This window comes from Carlito syrichta, unplaced genomic scaffold (genome assembly GCF_000164805.1).
Source record: "Carlito syrichta isolate Samal-C Ts95f unplaced genomic scaffold, Tarsius_syrichta-2.0.1 Scaffold314112, whole genome shotgun sequence".
Classification (NCBI taxonomy): domain Eukaryota; kingdom Metazoa; phylum Chordata; class Mammalia; order Primates; family Tarsiidae; genus Carlito; species Carlito syrichta.
In genome coordinates this window covers 644,524-656,169 of record NW_007258208.1, presented here as the reverse complement: position 1 = coordinate 656,169, position 11,646 = coordinate 644,524, and the positions used below count along the sequence as shown (strand labels likewise).

Sequence of the window (11,646 nt, the reverse complement as noted above, 5' to 3'; positions counted from 1 at the left end):
CCAAAACCTCCAGGACCTGTTCATATTTTTAGAGTGAACAGACTGTTTGGATGGGAAATGGTCTGTTCCCACCCATTTCTAATTTCCAGTTGTTAGAATCCTCTTATAGATCACTGAATTGTAGTTTTAAGAGGTACCAGAGGTTGGTGTGAGGCTTTTGGAAAAGAAATGAGGTATGGACAATCAGGTGGGAATGGTCAATGAGCATACCTTATTGTACCACACAGAGAGCAGCCAGCATCTAAGGCTTCATCGGTCCTGAAGAAGTTAGCCAGGTGCAGTAAAGTGACTGAACTTTCTTTTCCAAAAAAAGAAAACTTTCAGTAAACTTCACATAATAAGCAATGGTGTTATTCACCAATAATGTTTTTTTTTTGTTTTTTTTTTTTAAATCAGTCCTGTGTCTTTATTAAAGAGAGTTAGAAAGAGACCAGACCCGGCGACCAAGGGTGAGGTACTGGCCAGGAGGGTGGCATGGCCTCAGGCCCTGGGGATTCAAGAGCAGACGGCTGGCCTGGGAGGGGCCGAGGAGATCAGGTCCTGGAAGCAGCTGAGGAGGTGCCCCAGGGCACTTTCAGGCACTGGGGCCATCGGCTGGTTCTGTGGGCAGGGGCTGGGGGGTAGGACGCCAGGTAGGTTGGGCTGGCCTGGAATCTCCCTGAGGCCACCCTGCCTTGCCTACCTAGATCATCCACTGGTCCTGATCCTGTCCGTTGCCTTCCGTGTCCACCTCACTGACCTCTCCATCATCAGGTGACTCACTGTAGTCATTCTTCTCATCCATGTCCTGCATGTCCTCATCATCCTCTGAGTCGTCTTCACTATCCTCATCATCTTCATCATCTTCCTCTTCGCCATCATCATAGTGCCCTGAGGCTGGCTTGCCAATGGGAACCAGGTTGTTGTCTTCCTCTGTGATGCTTTGGAGCCAAGCCTGGTGCTGCTGTTCCTGTTGCTGCAGCTCTGTCTCTTCCACACAGGGTCGATCCGGCTTAAACCACAGCATCTCAGTCGCACAGGGGAAGAATGAGGGGAACAAGGTAGACATGGCTCCTAGACGCGCCGGGAGGCTGCAGGCGGCAGCGATCCGGAAGCGCTTCACCCAGCCCGGGCGGAAGAACCCACCAGAATCCGGGACTCACCTACCAATAATGTTTTTTAAAAAAATACCCTTATCATCTCCTGGAGGGGCAATTTATTTTTGGTATTGGTCATAAGTTGTATGTTCCTTCAACAAATGGTGAAGTCGTAAGAAGCAAGGGTTAAGCATAAACTTTTTTAAAAAATAGTTTTTTGCACCATCAAGTTTCTAGAATGCCTGGATGTCTGGTTGAAAAAGCGAATTAGAATGGCATCACCTTTTTTTTCTCCCTCTATAAGTTAGCAGGATCCCTTAACCAGAGGAAGGGTTTAAAATATATATGGTCATATCTAAGTAAGTTTCCAACTGTTTTACAAGGACAGATAATTTATTGTAATCTATCTTGGGTGAGGCTCAAACCTTTGGAAAAGACCCACTTCTAAATAACCTGGCTCTTAGCATTTGAAAATAATAACTGTTTGTTCAAACAGCAAAAGAAAAACCTTTCATCCCCATTCTAAGTAGAAATCTTTCCTTCCTCCTTCCCACCAGTAGAATAGTGAAAGTGAGGCATGACTGAAAGAAAAAGGGACCTTCCAGTTTCTACTCAGAATGAAATTCAGTTTCTTCCATCGCCTCTGTGCCTTCCATCAGAAAGGATCACTCGAGGCTCAATTATGCATAATACAGGGGTCAGGCCTCTTCCCACCTCCACTAACCTCTAGTTAGGGAGGCCCTCAGCAATCCTGAAGCAGGGAGCAGAGACTGAGGACGGGGGAGACCATTCACAGATTGGAATGGCATCAATTCTCACTGGGGAGCAAGTGTTAGAAGAAAGAGGTTTAGCATGGGTGGCCAGCATTAAATAGCTGGCACTTGTGTTAACTAAGAAATCAACTTGGGTTCCAGAGGTCTAATATTCAGAGGAGTAAAAGTAGAAGCAGCAGAGACCAAGAGGAGAGAAAGACACAGAGAGAGATAGAGAGTGAGAGGCACACAGAGAAAAACAGAGAGAGGGAGAGAGGGGAAGAGAGGGGGAGAGAAAAGGAGAAGTAGAGGGGAAGAGAGAGGGAAGGGGGAGAGAGAGAGAGAGAGACAGACTGTAGCCATACTCACAAACACATGACAGTAATTGCTGAGCTTTTCATGCCTCATGTTGGACGCCGAAGATGTTGCCAGATGGGGGTGCAGTGCAATGCTTCATGGGTTCTTTGGCTCACTACAGAAAAGCGTTTCAGAGGGAGTATAGTTTTAAAACAGAATTTATTGGAGAGAGAGAAAGAGACAGGCCAGAGAGGCATGGACATCTTGAAGAAAGATGACATATTTGCTTTTGACAGAAGTTTGATATACCTATTATGCTAAAAGGGTGGGCTACAGGTATCTGATCTGAGTTTTGATTACCATCTCCCTACCTTTGATAAGCTGAACACACATTTTGCCTTTGACAGGAAACTTGATAGACTTTTACAGTGATTATTATGTTAATCCATGAGCTAAAAAGTAGGCTGATGAACATTTCTACATATTTGATAAGCTAAGGGATGGGTTTGCACTAGTATGTCCACATTCCAGCCCACAGGGTGGTCAGGCCTGTAAGAAACATGTTTAAATGCTCACCCTATTTTTTTTTTTTTTTGAGTTGGAGTCTCACTCTGTCACCCAGACTGGAGTGCAGTGGCACGCTCCCGGCCACCACAGACTCGACCTGCTGGGCTCCGGCGATCCTTCCACCTCAGCCTTCCAGGGAGCTGGAACTACAGGCACATGCTACCACGCCCGGCTAATTTTTGATGTATTGTAGAGATGAGGTCTCGCCAAGTTGCCCAGGCGGGTCTCAAACCCGTGGGCTCAGGCAATCCACTCACCTCAGCCTCCCAAAAGTGCGGGATTACAGGCTGAGCCACCAAGCCTGGCTTGCTCACCCTATTTTAAATTTACCTATAAAAAGTTATCTATGTCTATCCTACACTGAATAACCTACCTCATACACTCTATCTATCTATCTATCTATCTATCTATCTATCTATCTATCTATCTACTTACCATCTGTCTATCAAAGAGAAAGAGGGGGGTCTCACTCTGTCACCCAAGTTGGAGTGTAGTGGCATAATCACAGCTCACCACAGCCTCCTAGACTCAAGTAATCCTCCCCTCTCAGCCTCCTGAGTAGCTGGTACTGGCACTCCATCACACCTAGCTAATTAAAAAAATTTTTTTAAATTGTAGAGATGAGATTTCACTATATTTCCCCGACTGGTCTTACATTCTTGGGCTAAAGCAACCTTCACATCTTCCCACTCCAAAGTGCTAGGATTACAGGCATGAGCCACTGTACCACCTGCCCTATGATATATATATAAATTTATATATATATTTTATATATATATATTTTTTAAGTTGGAGTCTCACTCTGTCACCCAGGCTAGAGTGCAGTGCACACTCACAGCCACTGCAGCCTAGACCTGCTGGGCTCAGGCGATCCTTCTGCCTCAGCCTCCCAAGTAGCTGGAACTACAGGCACGTACCACCATGCCCAGCTAATTTTTTTAAATTTATTTACTGTAGAGATGAGGTCTCGCCAAGTTACCCAGGCTGCTCTTGAACTCATGGGCTCAGACAATCCTCTCACCTCGATCTCCCAAAGTGCTGGGATTATAGGTATGAGCCACTGTGCCCAGTCTCTTCTTGTATATTTTAAAGGTAGAAATATTAACACTTGATAATTGATTGAATGTGGGGTAGAGGTTAGATTGGGTGGGATAAAAAACGTACTGGATGAATAGGCTTGGTGCCCTGCTTGTGGTAATGAATTCATGAAAGTTCTGGTTATTAAAAAGAGTCTGGCATCTCCCTTCTTTCTCTTACTCCTGTTCTTATCATGTGACACACCAGCTCCCCTTGCCTTCTGCCATGAGCAAAAACTTCCCGAGACCTCACCAAAAGAGCAGATGTCAGCACTATGCAGAATCATGAATCGAAAAAACTTTTTAAAAAATTATTTTATTTTGTTTTAACATTGTGGGATACAATTCAGGGTTAGGTATACAAATATTCATTGTGCAGGTACCCTTGTTGATGAGGTGTCAAAGAAACCTTATTAAAATAAATCACCAGCCTCTGGTATTTCTTTATAGTGATACAAAATAGACTAATACAGAAAATTTGTATTGAGGAGTAAGGCACTGTTATAAAGATACCTAAAAATGTGGAAGTGGTTTTGGAACTGGGTAACGGGCAGAGATTGGAAGAGTTTGAAGGGCTCAGAAGAAGACAGGAAGACCCAGGAAAGTTTGGAACTTATTGGAGACTGGTTAAGTGGTTGTGACCAAAACGCTGGTAGAGATATGGATGGGGAGACCTAGTTGATGAGGTCTCAGATGGAAATGAGGAAGTTACTGAGAACTGGAGCAAAGCTTATCCTCATTACACTTTAGCAAAGCACTTGGCTGTGTTGTGTGTGTGTCCCAGGGCTTTGTGAAAGGCTGAACTTGAGAGTGATTGTGAGAAACAAACTCACCATCCAAAATCAAAGGATGGACATGGAGATGTGGAGTGCAGCAGAAAAGACTTTAGTTGCAGTCTTGCAAGATGGGGTGTCAGGTAAGCAGGTACACCCGGAACAGTTACAGCAAGCAATTTACTCTCTAATGCACAAGTCCCTCCTCCATTTCCTCACTGGCCGAGTACTATGGGGTGTACAATTTTCCTGGACATCACCTAAGCTTCATTATTCCCCTTATAAGTCATTCATTGTCCCCTTCCCTCTTTTCCTGCCAGTGAAAAAAGCCCACCAAATGTCCTGAGAAGTGAAAAGAACCAGGAAGTAAAAAGAACAAAGGGCTGATGACTAGCCACCATTTTAAGAAGTCAGAGTGGTGCTCCTGGGTTTTGTTTGTTCAGGAACTTCCTGAGAATGTGTACTTTCTGGGGTTCCCATATCTACAAGCTAGTTAAGTGACTTTTGTTAAGCAATTCTTGAAAATGAATCACTCAGGCTATTTTTCTTACATGATGACTTAGGGTATCTAGTGGAAGAAATTTCTTTTTATTTTGAGTTGGAGTCTCACTCTGTCACCCAGGCTGGAGTGCAGTGGCATGGTCACAGTTACCCCAGTGTAAACCTGCTGGGCTCCAGTGATCCTTCTGCCTCAGCATTCCAAGTAGCCAGAACTACAGGTGCATGTTATCACGCCTGGCTAAATTTTGATTTATCGTAGAGATGAGGTCTCGCCAAGTTGCCCAGGCTGGTCAGGAAGAAATTTCTAAGCAGCAGAGCATTCAAGAAGTGACATGGCTGCTTCTAACAGCCTATGATCAGATATGGGAGCAAAAGAATGACTTAAAATTGGAACTTATAATTAAAAGGGAAGCAAAGCGTAAAAATTTGTACAACCTAGCCATGTGGTAGAGAAGTAAAGAGTGTTTTTAGGAGAGGAGTTCAAGCACTTGTCAGAGAGTTTAGCATGACTAAAAGAGAGCTAGGTGCTATTCAAATCAATGGAACAGAAGTCCTTGGAGGCATTTTGGAAATCTATCACATGCCCAGTGGCCTAGGAGGATGGAATGGTTTCTAGGGGCCAGACCCGGGGCACTGCTGCCCTGTATCTGGCCTGCATCCTGGCCACTCCGGCTCCATCTAGGGCTCTAAGGGTACCTGATATAGCTTGAGCTACCACTCTGGAAAGCACAAGTCATAAGCCTTGGTGGTTTCCATGTGACATTATGCCTGCAGGGACACAGAATGTTAGAGTGAAGGAGGCTTGGCAACTTCCACCTGGATTTCAGAGGACATATGAAAGCTTGGGATCCCAGGCAGAAGCCTGCTACAGGTGCAGAGCTCCCATGGAGAGAATGTACTAAGCATAGTGCTGTGGAGAAATGTGGTGTTGAAGCCCCTACACAGAGTCCCCACTGGAGACACAGAGTGCCTACCCACTGGGGCACTGCCTAGTGGATCTGTGGGAATGGGGCTGCCACCCTCCAGATTCCAGAAAGGTAGAGCCACTGGTGGTATGTATCCTCTGCCTGGAAAAGGCACAGGCATTCAACTCCAACCCATGAGAACCATCACATGGGCTATGCCCAGAAAAGTCACAGGAGCAGGGTTTCCCAAGGCCATGGGAGCCCACCTTTGCACTAGTGTGCCCAGGATGCGGGACACAGAGTCAAAGGAAATCATATTGGAGCTTTACAATTTAATGTTTGCCCTGCAGCGTTTTGTTGTTACAGTCTGGCTGGGTTCTTATGCCCACTGTCCAGAAAAACAGAGACTGACAGCAGCTGTTAGAGTAGAGAAAGAATTTAATATCACAAAGTAGCTGTGTGAGGAGGACAGGAGATATTTCTCTCATCTGCTCTCCCAGAGAGTGTTAGGCTAGGGTTTTTTAAGGAATAGTTTGGTGGGCAGGGGGCTGCTGATTGGTTGGGAATGGAGTTGTGGGGTAGGGGGAGGTTGACACTTTCTTCATGCATAGAGCTAGTTTCTGGAAGGAGGTCAGAGGACCTGTGGAGCCAGCTCCTTGTATGTATCATGGGTCCAGGTGGGGCCATGGATCCACCAGAGTGCAAAGTCTGAAAAACATCTCAAACACCTTTCATAGGTTTTATGGAGAGGCTATCCATAAAGGAAGCCATGATAGAGATAAAGTATGCAGGAGATGGATCCTAGAGATTAAAGCTGCTTGCATCCTCAGCCAATCAAATCTTAGGATGCCATCAAGGAGACCTGTGTGATCTCAGGCTCATTGTTTAAGGGGAAATATGTTTATATCACCAGGAGTCAGGATATGAAGACAATCAATTACTCTCTGAAGTGAAAGCAGACTTAGAGACAACAGATTTGTTAATTTCTCATTATAACTGCAATTTTGTAAAGCTCAGGTCTCTTCTACAGCTTTGACACTGAGGTCCTATATTAATTTTATAGAGGTGGTTTTGGTTTCAGACTTGTGTGGGGCCTGTTGCCCCTTTCTTTTGACTATCTCCATTTTGGAGCAGGAATGTTCAACCAATGCCTGGACCACTGCTGTATCTTGAAAGTAAACAACTTTTGACAGGTTCATAGGTGGAAGGAACTTGCCTTGAGTCTCAGTTGAGACTTTGGACTTTTTTTTTTTTTTTTGAGTTGGAGTCTCACTCTGTCGCCCAGACTGGAGTGCAGTGGCCGCTCCCGGCCACCGCAGCCTCGACTTGCTGGGATCCCGCGATCCTTCCACCTCAGCCTTCCAAGGAGCTGGAATTACAGGCATGTGCTACCACGCCCGGCTGATTTTTTTCTGATTTATTGTAGAGATGAGGTCTTGCTGCCCAGGCGGGTCACGAACCCGAGGTCTGTGTACTTTAACATCTAGTTCAGTGCCTGGTGCAGAACAGGATCTCAAAAAAAAATAAAAGTTTGTTGGAAAGGCAGATGAAAAATTGCCTACACATTAGACTTCTCAATAGCAGCATTGTAAACTAGAAGATGATGGGATATTACATTCAAAATTCTAAAAGAAAGTTATTTTCAACTTGGAATTAATTCTTCTTTCTTTTTAAAAATATTCTATTCTATTTTTTAAAGTCAGGATCTCACTCTGTTGCCCAGGCTGGAGTGCAGTGGCACAGTTATGGCTTACCACAGCTTTAACCTCCTAGGCTCAGGCAATCCTTCCACCTTAGCCTCCTGAGTAGCTGGGATTACAGGTGCACACCGCCAAATCCAGCTAATATTTTGATTATTATTATTTTTTTATTTGGAGTCTCACTCTGTCACCCAGGCTGGACTGCAGTGGTATATTCACAGCTCCCCACAGTCTCAACCTCCTGGGCTCAGGAGATCCTTCCACCTCAGCCTTCTGAGTAGCTGGGACTATAGGCGTGCACTACTGCACCTGGCCAATAGTTTGATTTTCTGAAGAGCCAAGGCCTTGCTATGTTGCCTAGGCTGGTCTCAAACTCCTGGACTCCAGCAGTCCTCCTTCCCTTGCCTTCCAAAGTTCTGGGATCATAGGCATGAGCCACTGCTTGGAATTATTCCAGCCTCAACTTGGAATTCTATATTTACCTCTGCCTACCCAAATCATCAATCATGTGTGAGGCAAGAATGAACATTTTTCAGTCGGGCAGTCTCAAAAACTTTACCTAGAAGATGTCTGTTAAAATAAAGGAGTATAACAAGAAAGAAAAAAACATGGAAGTCCAGAAACAGAGCATACCACTGTGCCCAGCTAAAGTTTGTTTTTAACTGACTAAATATTATATTTATGAAAATAATTAAAGTTTGCAGTGCCTTCCTGTTTTGTTTTGTTTTTTTTCCCAAATGAAATCAAGGGTCATTGACTTTGGAATTTGTTTGGAGCTGATAATCAGTGGAAATGAAAGGCTACAGATTTTACGGAAAAATCTAAAATCTGTGTTACCTAAGAAAGCAAAGTTATATAGGAATTATTCCAATTCTTTTTTTTTTCCTACTAGGTTCTGAAAAAAAAAACATGGACACAACCACTGATATATCTTATACTTTTTTTTTTTTTTTGCTTTCTGAACCTCTCCTTTTTATACCTTATACTTTATAATAGAGTTTGGTTGGACATGGTGGCTCATGCCTGTAATCCTAGCACTTTGGGAGGCCAGCAGAACAAGGATTGCTTGAGCCCAGGAGTTTGAGACTAGCCTAGGCAACATAATGAGACCGTGTCTCTACAAAAAACAAAAAACAAAAACAAACAAACAAACAAACATAGCTGGGCATGATGGTGCTCACCTGTAGTCCCAGCTACTTGGGAGGCTGAGGCAGAAGGATTGCCTGAGCCCAGAGGGTTGAGGTTGTATTGAACCATGATGGTGCCATTGCACTCCAGCCTGGGCTACAGTATGAGGCCCCGACTCAAAAAAATAAAAATAAAAAAAAGGAATTGGGATAATTCGTATAAAACTCTGCTCTTTCAGATAACAGACAGATTTTAAATTTTTCTGTGTCAGTAGCCTTCCATATTCATTGATTATCAGCTCCAAAAACAAATCCCAAAGTCAGTGACTCTGAGTTTCATCTGGGAAAAAAAAAAAGACAAAAAACAGGGAAGCATTGCAAACCATGAATATTGTTGTTATAACAGCTTTCAGATTACTTTCACATACTCTCTTTCCTGGGGTTTATAAATTAAACCTTTTTTAAAAAACAGACTGCTCCTTAGGCAGAGCAGCCTGGACTAGTCTGTAGGAAGAAAAACAAAATTAAACCTATTTTTGAAAATATGACTATTATAGCCTGAAAAAGCTGTTGAAAATAAAAAAGATTGGACTTTAAGTAGTTACCTAATAGCTTCAGGGGACATCCTTATCAGGCTGGTGATTTCAAAGTCCAGGTTTATAACACCTCTGACTTGAAATAGTGTTCAATTGTTCATTCATCAAATATTCATTAAGGATCTTTCTGGCTACCTGGATCAGGAAACCTGTTAGGTCTTCAGTGAGAAAATTATATTCTATATATGAAGAATATGAGGATACTCAAGCTTAAATGGAATTCAATCTGTAAACTACTATTGGAGAAAGACCCTGTTAAAATGGGCAGGAACAGGATTCTAAGGTTTTGTCCTCTTTCTATCTTTTCATGTGGATGGTTTTCTGGCTCCTGACTGAAGAATGAGGACATATAAGAGTGACAGACATTCAGGAAATTAAAAAAACGTGTAGGTGTTTTTAACGTAGTTCTAGAGAACAGACTAAAAGCTTAAAGGTCCTTAAAGGTCTCTTCTTGTATTCTGGAGGTTGTATCCAAGCATAGCATACTACTAATAGTAACAGCACAGCCTGGCAGCTGGATGACTGGGAAGAGCAGAGTGAAGGATCCTGGGTCACAGCACGGGTTCCCAAGAGCTCCCTCATTTGGGAAGCTTGGGGATGGGGAAGGGAATCCAGTTGCTTTTCTTCTTCAGGTGTCTGGGAATGGAAATGTGGAAACAGAGGAAGCTTTTGTGTCACCCAAGCTTGGCTTTAAGCAAATTGTGAAGTAGGTAGTTCCATAGCTCTCCACCCCTGTAGCAATGATTCTACTCCTTCTTTGTCTCCCAGGGCTGCACTCCAACACACACCCATTTAAGGGGTATTTCTCTTTTGGCATTCCTTCTGCTCCTTGTGGCCGTCTTTGTCTCTGAATTTTCACCCTGAGCTTGTACAGCTGGCCAGTATTCTCTGTGGCTTCCTAGCTGCTTTTGGCATATTGCTGACAAACTCATCCTAAGAAATTTACATGTCCTTTAAATCTCCCCAGGACAACTGTGGGTTTCAATTTCCCCCCTTTTTCTTTGATCAATAACTACCCAAATAAGAGTGAATTTTGGTGTCAACTTTCATGGGGAGAACATCCTGACCTAAGGTAGTAAGAAATTTGCTGTGGACTTGCACAGAGCCGGACTCCCATATAAAATCCTCTATGGGGAAGCCCTATAATCTTTCTGAGCTAATTTCCTCATCTGTACAAGGGGATGATGAAACCTCTGTGTAGGACTGCCACTTAGATATGCATGAACGTGCCACACATTACCTCCTAGCTCAATCTGTGTTAGTCTTCTTTTCTTTCACAGGGTTACTATGAGCACCAAGTGTGAAGATAAACGTGAAAGGGCTTTGCAACCTATCAAACTCTCTCTACGTGTTGAGTTTTGCTAATAAAAAATAGTGTGTTAATAGTCTTGGAGCTGAGTGCAGTGGCTCATGGGTGTAATCCCAGCACTTTGGGATACTGAGGCTGGAGAAGCCCTTGAGCCTAAAGTGTTCAAGACCAGCTTAAGCAATATAGTGAGACCCCATCTCTACCAAAACAAAAGCAAACAACAACAAAAAACCAAACCAAAACAAAAAACCCTAATAAAAGCACAGATAGGTAAGAGGAACAGCTAGATATTTTGGAGGAGGTTTGTACTGTTTACCACCTATGGTAAACCACCCATGTTTCTCCAAGCAGGTCTGGCAGCTCTCTCTCCGCTTCTCCGCCCTCTTCAGCCACTGCTGTCAGCACTGGCACCTTCGTGACAGTCATCATGACCACATGTCAAAAACAAACATCAGGAATTATAATGAGACAAGTTAAAATGCGTTTGTTGAGGGCAGACCCTTTAAGTAGAAATTGTCCCATAAAATTTGAGATGCATGGTCTCTGTGCATAAATGACTATACTTGCTCCAGTGATCCTGGAAATCACTGATACATTTCAATTCTGTTTCCAAAGGACAATAATAACAAAGGCAGTCACTCTAAGTTTGGCTGCAGGTGTTCTGCGTTTGGGCATTGCTGTTTCCATTTGAGGACCAAGACAAACATATCCAGTAGCATTGGAAGGGCTAACAAACTGGTATCCAGTGCCAGAAAATTTGACCAGAATACTTTATATCTACTCCAAACCTGAAAATCACACCCCCTAATATTGTGCTGGTGAGTTGGTAGATAAAGGAAAAAAACATTGAAAAGATGGCAGCCCCTAGAAGGAAAACAAGCTTGCAGGAAATGTCTGAATTGCCACTTAATTTCTGCACATTAAAGTCTCACTGGAGGTGCATGGGAGTTTGGGAAGAACGGAGACT

The 11,646-nt window shown here is 43.6% G+C and overlaps 1 protein-coding gene and 1 pseudogene across 2 annotated transcripts in view; one reads left to right on the top strand and one right to left on the bottom strand.

The window, feature by feature from the left end:
* Positions 1 to 388: 388 nt before the first annotated feature.
* Positions 389 to 1,058, bottom strand: LOC103273650 (annotated as a pseudogene). Its single transcript, XR_002482717.1, has 2 exons — positions 683 to 1,058; positions 389 to 550 (listed from the first exon to the last, which is right to left on the bottom strand). The product of XR_002482717.1 is annotated as an anaphase-promoting complex subunit 15 pseudogene (transcript).
* A 9,953-nt stretch (positions 1,059 to 11,011) lies between these two features.
* The window catches only part of ALDH9A1 (aldehyde dehydrogenase 9 family member A1), a 36,044-nt gene continuing 35,409 nt past the window's right edge, over positions 11,012 to 11,646 (top strand). Inside the window, exon 1 of the mRNA XM_008071089.2 lies at positions 11,012 to 11,076. The gene's annotated coding sequence lies outside the window, so the exon portion shown is untranslated. The remainder of the gene's footprint in view (positions 11,077 to 11,646) is intronic.